At 44.6% G+C, this 13729-nt stretch overlaps 1 pseudogene; it reads left to right on the top strand.

Annotated features, from left to right (window-relative positions):
* LOC102855953 overlaps window positions 1-6910 on the top strand; it is an 89666-nt pseudogene extending 82756 nt beyond the window's left edge.
* Window positions 6911-13729: the final 6819 nt, after the last annotated feature.

The following is a 13729-nucleotide window of genomic DNA, read 5'->3' as shown; positions in this document are numbered from 1 at the left end:
AAATATATATACTTATACACACACCCACTTCAATCTTCGATATGGATTGAAGCTCAACATCAAGAAAACAAAGATTCTTACCACTTCACCGCTGGGCCAATTGGCAGCGTCAGTATGGATGGCAAAGAGATTGAGGTAGTTAACAGTTTTAGTTGACTTGATTCCACAGTCAACACTCTGGGTAACAGCAGCCAGGAAATCAGGAGGCAAATTGTATTGGGAAAGTCAGCTGTGAGGGACCTCTCAAGAGTACTGAAGAGCAAAGATGTCAGGCCGGAGACTAAGGTGCACCTGATCCAGGCTATAGTATTCACAAGTATGTGCTGTGAGTCAGAGAGTTGGACAGTGAATAGGGATGATAGAAAGAGAATTGGTGCCTTTTGAGCTGTGGTGCTGGAGAAGAGTGTTGAATATACCATGGACTGCTAGGAGAACAAACAGTTTTGTCCTGGAGAGGGTGAAGCCAGAGTGCTCCTTGGAGTCAAGGATTCTGAAGCTTCATCTGACATAACTTGGGCATGTTGTAAGGAGGGACTGATCCTTGTAGAGGGACATCATGTTTGGGAAAGTGGAGGGATGGCGTAGGAGAGGAAGACCCTCGATGAGATGGATCAATTCTTTGAGTGGAGTGGTGGGAATGAGTGTTTGTGACGGCAAGGTTGGCACAGGATAGAACGGCGTTTAGGGCTTTTGTACATAGGGTCACTATGAGTCTATGAGACACAAGGAACTCGATGGAACATAACAACTCTCTCTCTCTCTCTCTCTCTCTCTCATCTCTCTCTCTCTACCTATCTATTTTCAAGGGAGGAAGGGGAAGCCGATAAGAGGGAGGAAAAGTGAGAATAAAAGTATTTATAAGTAAGAAATCTTCGATTGTATAAAATTCTACCATGTAATCTTTAGACTCATTTCCGTCAACAAGGCCATTATTTGTGCTGCTGTAAAAACAGGAAGATAACTGTCAGGGTATATATATGGATGTTGGGGGAAGGACAAGGGGAAGGAAAGCTGAGGGGGAAGGGGGAGAGAGAGGATAAGTGGGATAGTAGTTTGTGGGGAGAATCAGATGGGGTGATGTGGAATGGGAGAGGTGCAATGGGAACTTCTGCAGAGGGAATCATAAAAGGCACAGATCAACAATAAATGAATGGAAATCCAAAATCTTTGTAAATGTTCATTGAAGTTAATAAAAAAAATAGAAAAAAATGAAAAAAAGGCATGGATCAATACTAGTCATTTATATGAAACACAATATATAGGAATTATTGTACAAAAAACAATGTGCATGAATGAAACACAATATTAAAAAATGATAAAAATGTAAAAGAATCTGGAAAAGCCTTCCTAAATGCTACTATGTAATTTTTGTTTAAATGAGACTTTCATGAAAGAAAGCATGTTTATTATCTATTACAACCCTAACCCATTGTTCATATTGAATAAAAGTTATCTACTACCTGTCTTTTGGGGGGGATCCTCCTTTCCTCTATACATGGGAATATAGAGTTTTAATCATGTTGTTCTGCAATGTTCTTACAACATAGGCAGTCATGGTGCCTGAATTTGAGACCAAGTCTTTGATCTACAGCTTTCTTTTATGATCTGTGATAATAGGATCTATGCTAAATTCTATAGCATTCTCTTTTTAAAATGAGGTGGGTATCTAAGTGGACATTTGAAGTCTCTTTGTAATCTAATATCATGTGACTCTAAACATATCATTTACACTAAAAGTGCTAAAAATCAATAAGATTAAGGTGCACCTGACTCAAGCCATGGCACCCTCCATACCCGAATGTGAAATCGAGGCAATTAATGAAGACATTAAGAGAATAACAAATGCATTAGAATTATGATTTTGGTGAAAAATATTGACTGTACCATAAACTCTTAGTATTTCTTAGTTTGGAAGCTCTGCTGAAACCTGCCCACCATGCGTGACCTTGCTGGTGTTTGAAATACTGGTGGTATAGTTTCTAGCATCAAAGCAACACACAAATCCATGCTGTACAGCAAACTGTCAGACAAGTGCTAAACCCATAAGAGCAAACTATAAAACAAGCAAGCGTGCACACAAGTGTCATAATACAAAATGCATGCTATGAGAAATAGAAAACAGTCTCACCTCAGACAGTGTATCTGCCAGCCCAGCAGACAATGGAGCTGGTGTGTTCAATCAGGTTAGAGGTTCTGCTAATCTGAATGGTGACTGAGGCTTCAAGATGTGAGCCAGGTAGAACCTCTTCAGCTCTAGTGTGTGTGGAGTGTATTGAGGGGTGGGGCACCTAGTTTGGGACAGATTTCTGCTGGCCTCAGAGGAACCTGGTCTGCCTGGCTAGAGAAAGTGTCTAGTCTAGGGGCTGGATGTAGGCAGAGCACCTAGTCAGAGATAGCTAGCATAAAGGGACAGTCACTGCCAGTCTGAGATGTCCAAGGCTGGGACAATATGGTCTTTTAGTGTGCCAGATAAGGGTGAACGGATGAGAGAAGAGTCCCAGTCAGAGGAGGTACTCTCACTTTCCTTTGGCCAGGAAGACAGCTACCTGGACAACTGATTGGAAGAGATCCATATTTGTACCCATTTCAAATAAGGCAAAGTTGAAGACCCTCAAAGAGATGGGTTGTTGATACATTGGCTATAACAATGGACACAAACATAGTAATCACTTGATTTGTGAAGATAGTATGGGACTGAGTAGAGTTTTGTTTAATGAAACACAAAGGAAAGCTTATAGGATTTCTCTGAGTTAGGACCAATTCAATGGTGACTAAGAATTCCATTACCACTATCAAACTTAAGGTTCCATTGGTTGGTGAATCATTAGTACCTGTTCACCTTTGGCAGAATATTTCCCAGTAAAGAAAATTTATCATCTCCAAAGGAAGCTATTTAGATAGTTTCTAATTATCAAGTATCCCTGTAAATTCAAACAAAATCTGCCTCAATCCAATTACTTAGTCCTGATCTTTTCTTCTCTTGGTAAATAGCTCTGGAACCAAGATGAGAAGATTAGGAGGAGCTGTTCTATTTCCATGCCAAGAGTGCATTAATTTGTCTTTGTAATCTCTGGAGGTTTTTTTTTAAGCAATAAAAGTGAACTCTATTGGAAAATATAATTCTGAATGACAGTGAGATATTTGGAATACATGATTAGTTTAAACAGGATAATTTTTTTTTTAACTCATATCCCTTATCTCAAGAAGGGAGCTTTGGTAGTGCAGTCTGTAGGGAGTTGTTCTGATAAGCCAAAGCTTGTGCATCTCTGGTGGTTCTAATCCAACATTGGCTTCTTCGGAAAAAATAAAAGCAACCTTCTCACATTGTTATTTATAGCCTTGGAAACCTGGCAGAGGATTGCTATGAGTCAGAAACAACTCAAAGGCAGTGAGTGAGTGGGTGATAACCTCAAGAAACTGCAGGTTTGTTTAATTAATCCTCTCCTCTGCTTCAAGATATTCTCCTTTCTCCAAATTGGCCTCCACGTCCCTGGCTTTCATCCATTCATGCACACACTGATTAATGTATTCCTTGAACACTAATTGAAAAACTGTTAGATAGGAAACCTTCTGTTAACTTCTGATCTTTTTTTCATAGCTAAAAGTATCTGAATCTTTGTCCTTTGTTGTTGTGTTGTGTATTAAGTTGGAACCGACTCAGTAGGTTTTCTGAGTCAGTTAATCAAATGCACAAGCGGAGATTGCCTTGCCCATCTTTCTTTCCTTTTGTTTCCTAGGAACTCACAATTGACTAGAAGAATTAGAGAATAAACATGCAACCGAAACCCAAGATGGAAAGTACTAGTGGCAGTGGTTAACAACTTTTAAAAACTAAAATTGGAACTGATTAGCTAGTCAGAGGAACAATTAGTAGAGCCAACCAATGCTTTAAGGAAAAATGGAATTAAAAAAAAAGAGACAATATTGGACTGAATTATATATTAAGCATAAGTGTTGTTCTGGGACACTCATTTTAGGGTTATGTGCATATGCACGGTGCACAGTTAGATGATGTAACTTGGAGGGGTCCCAGTAGGACAGAGTAGAGCCACCTGTAGGTTTTACAAGGCTGAATACATTACAGAAACCATCTTCCTCCACTTCCTCCCATGAAGTAGCTGGTGAGTTTTAATTGCCTATCTTTCAGTTAGCAGCTGGGCATTGACCTATTGTGCTCCTCCTGTTCTTAAGGGAAAGATTTTGGTGTAATATGCTTTATTATGCTTTACTATACCTCATGCTTTACTATGCATTACTGTACTTTGGGGGAGGTGAGAGAGAGGGAGGGAGAGAGGGAGGAAGAGTGGCAGGAGGGAAGAGAGAAGGGGAGAGGGGAGGGGAAGGGGAGAGGAGAGAGAAACTCAAATTTTAACTCTCATGTGAATTACCTGAGAATTTTGTTAACATGATGAGTGTCATTCATCTGGTATGTGTCAAGCCCTCAAAAGCTCCATTTCCAACAAGCTCCTGACTGCTATCATTGCTGCTTGTTTAGACGGGAGCTGGAGAGCTAGATTGAGAGGGTATTTCAAATACCTCCAAGGAATGATAGATTTCCCTCTTCTCTTTCTGATGTTAGCTTTTGGTTGATAGATAGAAATTCTAACCTATCCCACCCCATTCTAATTCCCAGGTGCTGACTGTTAAAGCCAGCAACCTCCCTCAGCTTCAGACCAACACCCACAACCAGCAGTTAATTGAGTCAAGTCAGTTCAGACTCAGAGCAGCCTTGTGTGACAGTGCTCCACTGGATATTCAACAGCTGATTTTTCAGAAGAGTCAGACACTTTTCTCCCCCTATCTCCAACCTCTCCTTAGCAGCTAAGTTTTTGCTGCCCAGACATTCCAAGTTTTCCTACCAGTCAGTAACTGTGAAAAACTCTCTACTTGTTGTCTCTGGGGCTGGAGCCCGATTTTCCAATGTGCCTCATACACATAGGCCCTTTCATACAATGACATCCACCATTAATGATAGATTGCTTTCTCTAAAGCAGGCTTTTATGAACAGAAGGAGAAATTTTTCTCCCCCTTCCCCTTTATTTTACCTGGGACCAAATTTTATCAACTTCGATTGCCTTAGATCCTGATAGCTAGCTGCCTTAACCTCCTTTTTCTTTTCCCCTCCTGCTGACAATTTCTCTCCCTTCCCCCTTTCAAATCTATCTGTACAGGACCTTCATTTTATTCAGTATTTTCTATAACAGGTTAAAATCCTTCAATGGCTCCCCAACGCCTAAGCAAGCTCTCTGCTTGAGCCAGGTTGGTTCCTTGCTTACTCCAAAGTGTCTTTCTTCATCCTTCCTAGTCTTAATGATCTTAACCTTTCTACCTGCTTGAATATTGCCTACTCTAGGATTTAGCTTAAATTCAGTTCCTTTCATGAAGCCTTTTTTTGGAAACCCTAAATGAGGCTCTCCCCCTCCACCCTTTTGCTGATGTTTCATTACAAGAAAACTGAGTATGATCTGCTTCCTGACCTATGGCAGAAAAGGCACCAGGCTGGGGGCTCATCACGCTGGTTGTGTGTCATCTTCCACAACCAGCTGCCTTCCCTGAGCCTCAGTTTCCCCAGTAACTTAATGAAATGATTGGAGTAAATGATCTCTAACTGATCATCTCATGGGTATTTGGGGAGGTGTGGTCTAGACATAAGGAACTGCGTTGCCAACCCAAAAGCAAGCCTTGGAATCCATCAGCTGATCCACAGGAGAAAGACCAGAAATCTCTTGAGGAATTTACCGCCTCTGAAAATCGGCTGGAGGGTCAATTATGAGACAGTGGCACATAAAACAACAATGAGGACGACGACGTTTTATTAGTTTCAAAAGTTTCCTGAGACAGCCCACTTTCTCTTATTAATATTGGGAAACTTTCTTTTAATGACAGTTTTTGTTAAAATTGAACTATCAACCAGTTTTTTTATCTGTCCTCTAATTCTTAAATTCTCAGTATGTTACGGCTTGCTTACTCATATCACTAGTAACAGATTTTGATTGGAGAAATGAGGCCCTGAGGGGGTCTTCCTAATGGCACACAGAGCTGAACAGACATCAGTGTTTACCTATGGGTGGGGAGAAGGTAATACTTCAGGGCTCTACCAGGAGCGGCTTAAAATGGGTGCTCACTCACTGTCAATTGGTTAAAGGTTGTCAGGCTCTTCTGGCAAGACAAGCTCCCTTCACTCTGGAAGGAGGAGTCCTGGTTAATGAGAAAAGTGCTTACTCCGGGAGAAAGGCGGGGCAAGCTGGAAAAAAGCTTCTGCTAGGAACCCACTTACTCCTCCACGCGGTGTTTCTGAACCTTTTCCTTCGCCAGAGAACTGAGAGTGGGGTTCAAGGATACTTGAACCCTGTTCCTTCAGTGGAGACACGTAGCCGCCTCCGGCCGCCGCTCCGGGCTAATCCTGCAGAGTGGGGCGCCCCCCTCCTCCCCCGCCGCGGTTTGCTCGGGCTCCCTCCGCTCTGCAAAGGAGAGCGGAGCTGGAGGAGCAGTGCACACCAGTTTTCCCGGAGCTGCAGACTAGGAGCCCGGCGCCCTGGGCATCCTCTCCGTGGCTTCCTCTAGGCGGCTTCCCCTTGGCGGCTTCCCTCGGCCACGCGGGTGTGCAGGTTCTCCCCGCCGCCCCCACCCGCGGCTCGCCCTCGCTCCCTTCCTCCAGCCCCGCCGGCCGGAGCGCGCACACCGGGGCTCCAGCACGTGGGCGCGCGGGAGGCGGCGGCCGCTGCTGCCGCTGCCGGAGCCCGAGCCCGAGCCCGAGCCGGCGAGATCGCCCTCCATGCTGCGGGCGCTGCGGCCGCCTTCTGCTCAGCCTCTGGCCCCAGCCCAGCTCCGCGAGCCGGCGAAGCAGCGGAGGGGAGCAGGACGAAGACAGGAGGAGGGGCGCGGCGGGCTGGGGCGAGCGGGGCTCTGAGCAAGGGGTGCCCGCAGCCGGTTCTTTGGCTCGCTCTCCACTCCAGCGGATGCTGGTGGCTCCAGGCAGCGAGATGCTGCTGTGCTGCTTTTAGGCGGCGGCCGGCGGAGGCTTTCTTCCCGCAGCCGCTCCAGCCGTGCTGGCCCCCTTTCCGAGGGCAAGTCTCTTGTCTACCCAGAGGACGCGCCCGGCCGCCCGAGCCCGAGCGAGCGCGAAGTCCGAAGTCCGCCCCCAGCGCCACCAACTTCCCCGGGAGCCCCTTTCCTCTTTGCAGCCTGCGCCAGTCCTGGGAGCGATGCGCCCCCAGCCGGGCAGCGCGCCCTCTGCCAACTCGCCACCCATGGGATCGGCTGCCCTAGGCTGCCCCGCTCGGAGTGCGTAGCTTTCGCAGCGTGGCCCGGGAGAGGAGCGAAACACCAAGGCATTTTGTGGACCCTGTGCCAGCAACTCAGCTGGGGTCCCCTACGGAGACAGTGTTCACATCCTGGGGTGAGTAACCTGCTGATAGCAGCGCTTTCTCCCCAGTTAAGGGCTTGCAGGAATGGCAGAGAAACCCGAGAAAGTTGGGTCCTAGACCATTTATCCTCGGATTTGCCGTGGAACACGCCAGTGGATTCCCCTAACCCAGTCATTTTCCGGGCTTCCCCCCAGATGCGTTCATCTCTATTCCACGGAGGCAATGCGCTCCCCTTCCCAAGCCTCTTAGAGCAAACCACTGACTGTTCTTTCTTCAGCGTGCCATTTGGAGCTTTTCAGTCGTCCGCGAGTTAGCGCTTAGAGATCTGCAGCCTCCTGGGCGCACTCAAGAGATCCTGGGCAGCCAGGGCCCCTAAGGAAGGCCGAGTGCACTTCATTAAAGAGAAGTGACTCTTGGAATATTAAGGAAGAGTGTGTGTGAGAGAGAAGGAAGGAGACAGGGAAGGTAGGCTTGTGAGGAGGCACTAGTGGAGTTTATATGCCTCTGAGAGATTCAGCACCCTGGATCTGCCACACAGGTTTGATCCACAGGACACATGATCCAAAGCAGCAGGACATAATCCAACTTGTGGCATGTGCGTGCTTCCCTGGTCTAGGCGTGAAGGAGGCTACTCTAATGGACCCTGGCTGTTGGAATCTCTTCTAGAGGTGCATTTGAACTTGGGTAAGGAAATGCAAGCTCTGCTCTCCTGCCCAATTTGGGATGAGTGTGTGTGAGGCATCCAAATGCCTGCTGTTGTAAAACAGCAGCCTCATTGTGTGCCTGACTGAGGTTTCAACTTGCAGGCAACTGAGGGACCATTCAGCGGGGGCGATGTAGACTTGGCTGGTGCACTGAGGCGAGAGCCCTGGCCTTCCCCATGCTCCCCAGCGGAGGGTATTCCAACTCCCTGGGTTTGGGCGGTCAGCCAATCCTCACCAAAGGTTTAGCTCTACTGTACTCTCTTCTTACTGGGCAGGGGAGTTGCAGGAGCCCCAGGCAGCACAGCAGGAGGTTATTCTTTGCTTGCTTTTTGTACTTTTATCCTGAGACTCCGACTTAGGGTGTACACGTGTTATGTACTGGTGGATGTGTGGACAGGTGAATATGAAAACTGGAGAAAAGAGACTTGAAAGAAGTAAAGTTATGCACCTTTGCAGGGAGAAGGCTGGCTGAGCTATAAATTTCTTGTAGAAAAATAACAAAACCAAAACCAAAAACAATTTCGGAGATTTCCCTACTTTGGAGTGGAAAAAGCTCTGGGTTCTGAAAGTCACTGTGATGTACCACTTTCTAAAGACTGCTGCACAACTTCTCTTCCAGTTTTTCCAGCTGTGGGTTGGGGCTGATTGTTCTTGGTCACAGTAGAAGCTCCAGGATGTGTACAGAGGAGGTACTTAGAAGTGGTTATTCCACTGAACCCTGGAGGAGTTGATGGAGGGTGGGGGCGCTTATTACTAGCAGATATCCAGATTGTACTTAGAGTTTGTGTCTTGAGGAAGTTGATTTGCTTTGGGAAGATGGATGGAGATTTTAGGGAACTAAAGCTTTCCTTCAACAAGATGGATTGACACAGTGATTGTAAGCATGGGCTCCAGCATGATGGAGACCATCAAGATGACATAAAATAGGGCAAAGTTCAGATCTGTTACTCCTAGGGTCTCTATGGGTAGTGGTCAACTCAAGGGCACATAACATCAACAGCAAAGCTTTCCCAACACTTCCCTCGTACCACTGTTTCCTGACCACGAGGGGAGGTGTGTGTACTGTGGAAATACAGAGATGAATGCTGAAAATCCTAAGGAAGCATTTGCTGTTAGCTCTTGGCTTACCACTTTTCTCTTGGATGGAGACTGTTAGTAGTAGTGGGGTTTTGGTGATTGTTTTTTAAGCCTTCTTTACTTTGTAAATTGCTGCTGAGTTCTCCCAGCTCTGATTTTATTTCTCTCAAATGTGTATTCCCCAAAGCTTCCGAAGGAAGTAGAGTGAACCCCTTGACTTTGTACACAGTCTGGCTGGTTTAACATGTGGACACATACTGAACGCCACCCCTCCCTCCCCACCCCTACCCCAGAGGCTCAGTGTTGAGAGGAAGATCAGAAGCTGGTGGGAGCTGAGACACAAAGAAGGCTTATGGGCAGCAAAGTGTTGTGTGGTAGAAAGATGGGTAGGCAGATAGATACATAGAGTCATAGTAAGAAGAAAGAAGGACACACACACACACACACACACACACACACACACACGTGTATGTATGGAGAGAAAGAGGGTGACAGAGAAGGAAGGGGATAAAGAGTGAGACGAAAGACAGATAAAGACAAAGATGAAAGTGGTGAGAGGTAAGACATGAAAGAAAGGAAGCTGTAGAGTCGTGGTGGAGAGAAACAGAAGGAAGGGAGAAGAAACCTGAAAGTTGTGAGAGGAGAAGGCAAAGGAGAAAAGAAAGAGGTGGGTTCAAACCGCCAACCTTTCAGGTTAGTCCAGCACCTAGCTATGTGTGCCACATAAGGGAGCAAAAAGACTTTAAAACAAAAGAAAACTGTAGAAAACTGTGCTGCCATACTAAGGAAGTTGACCTAATTCCTAAGTAGCTGGTCGGTCCTTGCTCACTTTGTTTCTCTGGGAGTCAAGAAGTTTGCAGCAAAAGGACAATCACTTGAAACCCAGCTACACTGGAGATGACAAGAATGTAAAGAATGTTGCCTCCTAGTAAATGCACAGATGCTTGAGTGCAGTCACCTGCCTGAGTTGTTCTCTGGGCAGATACTAGAGAATTGGGGGTAGTGTCTCATGAAATACATTTGCAGAAGACTTTATTGGGAGCATATGAATAAAAGAAATGAAATTGTTTGGCTCATGTCCCTGTTCAATTAGGGACCAAAAAAAAATGTGCCCCAGTTGAATCTAGAGCAGGTGATCCCCGAACCACATTGATAAACACGGAGCAGACGGTATTAACTTCCTTCTATAAATTGCTCTTACTTTGTCCTAAGAGATGCTGTTTCATACTTCTCTCTAGTGACCACTCCTCCCTTGAAAAGCTCATTTCATTTGATTTTTTTTTTTCTTGGTAAAAGAAGGGACACAAGGAAGGAACTCCATATGGGTTACCTTTCTATGCACCTCATTAATCATAGATGCTCCCAAGGCAGGCAGAGCTCCTCTGGTTCACCTTGTCACGGGTGTCCACCACCAGCAGATAGTGAGTATTTACTCAGCGGGCATGATTCTGGGCGCTCTGTATACACTGTCTACTGATTTAACCCTCACAACAAAGTATTCCATAGGCACAGCTATCATTGTATTTTACAGTTGAGCACACAGAAACTGAGAGAAATTCCTCCTGTTCTCAATCTAGAGAAATCACATTAGTTGTGTGTTTTCTTACAACTAGAAACTGCCATTGTTTGTGACTCTCGGCTGGATTCCAAGTCATGGTGATCCTCATGTGTATAGGGTAGAACTGTTCCATTAGGGCTTTTAACATGTTGAACTTTTGAAAGCAGATTCAAAAGTCAGGCTTCGGTTTTCAGGTCTTCAGAGGTGTTTCTGGGTAGATCCAAATAGCCAGCCTTTAAGCTAGTAGTCAAAACACCTAACTGTTAGTGACATCCGGAGACTCCTGGTTAGATAGTAGCAGAGTGGAGCCCAGACCTGGTTGATTCCAAGGTCTAAGCTCCTAGTTGTGTACCTTGTCAGCTTCCAGTCCTAATATTTCACTGAAGACCAGTAGAGACAGAATTTTTAGAGATACTTCTCAAGTACTATTATTCCCTACTCTACAAAGTGAAGAAAACGGGAATTATATAAAGAACAGAAACATGATTTGCCAGTGATCCTCAATACAATACTACCCTTATCAGGATGGGATGGAGCCCTGTAATCCGGAGGTCCAGACCTTCATTTTTTCCTACCCGAGCAATGATTGTCACATCTGGCTGACCATCAAGGTTGCACAAGCATCTTGGGCCAAAGACACATTCTTGGATCCTACCAGAGGCTTACTGAATCAAACATTGGGGCAAAGAGCCCAGAAATCTGTATTTTTAGTCCACACTCAAGCCAACCTCTCTATACTTCCAGTGGCCCCATTTTCAGTGCTCCTGGAGTCTGACCGTCTGGATCCCTTACAGAAATCTGCAAGCAGAGAACTCAGAGCCTCTCCCACTCCCTGCAAAACATGTATTTACCAAGTAGTTCTTTCTGTGGATGCCACAGTTCACAGTGATGTTCCATGGATAAGAAAACAAGCTGGCCAGCCTGCAGGGAGCTTTGAAAGCTCTTTGAGATATGTAGCAATCACACTGATGTTTGCTGTACTCGTCATTTCACAAGCCAAGTCGAAAAGCGTTTAGGGAAACATCAAATGCCCCTTAAACACATCAGTGTTGTTGTTTGTACTAATGCCTGCCACGGAATGACACCATGAGACAGGGAATGTGTAGCAGTGTCAGAAGTGTCAGGCTCAGACTCCCAATTTAGTGGATCTGGCTGTGGTGTGTCCCGTCATTGTTATGTTTTTGTCTCCCAGGACATGTATCGGTGCCCCATTCTGCAGGTGAAAAGAAACCACCACTCACACTCTGTCCTTTTCTGGCCCACTTAAATTGTCTTCCCAATGACCTCAGCTTCTCTTTCCTTTTCCGTTTCATTGAATAGTGGCCAAAGGTGCCAGACATCTTGTCCAGCAAACTGTTTTGTCATCTTCCTTTTTCCTCATCCAAATTTATTTTCTGAATCTGTTGCTTTTAACCCTGACCTCTTATTCAAAAATGGTAATTGAGCTTCAGGTGACTTTGATAAGCTGCTGTCTGATACATGTATTTTAAGTAATCACAATCATTTGTGAATAGAATGAAAACGAAGGAAGTTACATTTACAATGTCTGCATCTTTAATATGTTAACCATTCCCCGCCCCCATTATAGTGGTGAAGACCTACTTTTCTAATATGACAATAGAGAACTAGGGAGTATAAAGACACACTTTTAGTGGTGAAGATCTGGGCTGTGCGTGTATACAAACCTGGTTGTCATTGAGTTTTAACTGACTTATATCTGAACCTCCATTGAGTTTCTGAGGTTATAAATCGCACAGAAAGAGATTGTCTTTATTCCTTGGAGCTACTGATTAAAAACTACCAGAAACATGTTGCCTTTGAGTTAGCAGTACAACTTCCTACAGATTAGGCTATTGGACCTCTGCTTTGCTAGCTATATAATCTTGAGCTTTTCTTTTAACAGTTCCAGGTCTCCATTTTTACCTGTCAGTGTGGATAGTAGTACTCTGTGTTTGTTGCAAACAATTAATTGGATGAATAGTTGAAAGGCTTTTGAATAGTGTCTGGCCTGTGATAAGGACTCACCTTTCAGCTGGTATCCTCCCAGCTGTTATGCCTGATTCTACTTACCTAGAATGAGGTACCACTGTTTTCCAAGAAGTTCAAGCAAGTTACTCTGGGTTATATGCATCTGAGGTAACAGACTGATGGGAACCCAGATCTGTCCTTTTGCATTTTCCCGCCCTTGCTTTGCATGCATATGAAGCACTGCTTCCTCTCTAAACATTAAGGCAGAGACACATATGAGACACATTCCATTTTGCATTTTAATGAAACTCACTGCATAGATGTCAGATAGAACTATTCTAAATGGAGACATTTGAGCTCCAGGGGAAAGGTTGTAAGCCATGTAGTCAACTTCAAATAGTTGCTTTTGCTTTACTCTCATGTGAGAAGTGTTTCCACATTTCCAGCCTCTGCTATTTTTGCTGAGCTAATCCTACTTATTTCTGAATTCGATGCATAGATTCCACTTCCTTGGAGAAATCTCCCACGACTCCTTCATGGTCGGTGTAGACATCTTTACAATATACTTCTCCACTTTAAAACTGCACATGTCTATTCACTTGTCTGTGTCCATAGGTCAGTTTCTAAGCATTTTGAGCTCAGGGGCCTGGTCCTATTTCATGTTGTATTTTTGAAACACAGAGTACAGAAAATTCAGACAAAGTTTTAAAATCACTTAATGAAATTTGGTGCTAATTCTGTGGAAGCAAAAAAAATTTAAATGTGAACATTATCATTCAATTCTAAAATAAAAATAAATTTCAAACACTGGAATAGAAAAGCCATGAGGTACAATGTGTCCCCAGAGGCAGGCAGCAGTTCTTCCAGTGGAAGAGGAATGGAATGGTATCAGTACTTGTTGATTAACTACGTGGGTAGCTTTGGGCAAGTTCCATTGTGATGTTGCTTAAGATGTAATTAGAAGGGACATTCTGATTTATAAGTTAATGTGATTTTATCTGTACATTTAATTAGTTGCTCAGACAGACAGTTTTGTTTCTCAGCCCAAAAGTTTT

This window comes from Elephantulus edwardii, unplaced genomic scaffold (genome assembly GCF_000299155.1).
Source record: "Elephantulus edwardii isolate Elephantulus edwardi_28Jun2011 unplaced genomic scaffold, EleEdw1.0 scaffold00149, whole genome shotgun sequence".
Taxonomy (NCBI): Eukaryota; Metazoa; Chordata; class Mammalia; order Macroscelidea; family Macroscelididae; genus Elephantulus; species Elephantulus edwardii.
The sequence above is the reverse complement of the archived record's forward strand: the minus strand, read 5'-3'. Positions and strand labels throughout refer to the sequence as shown.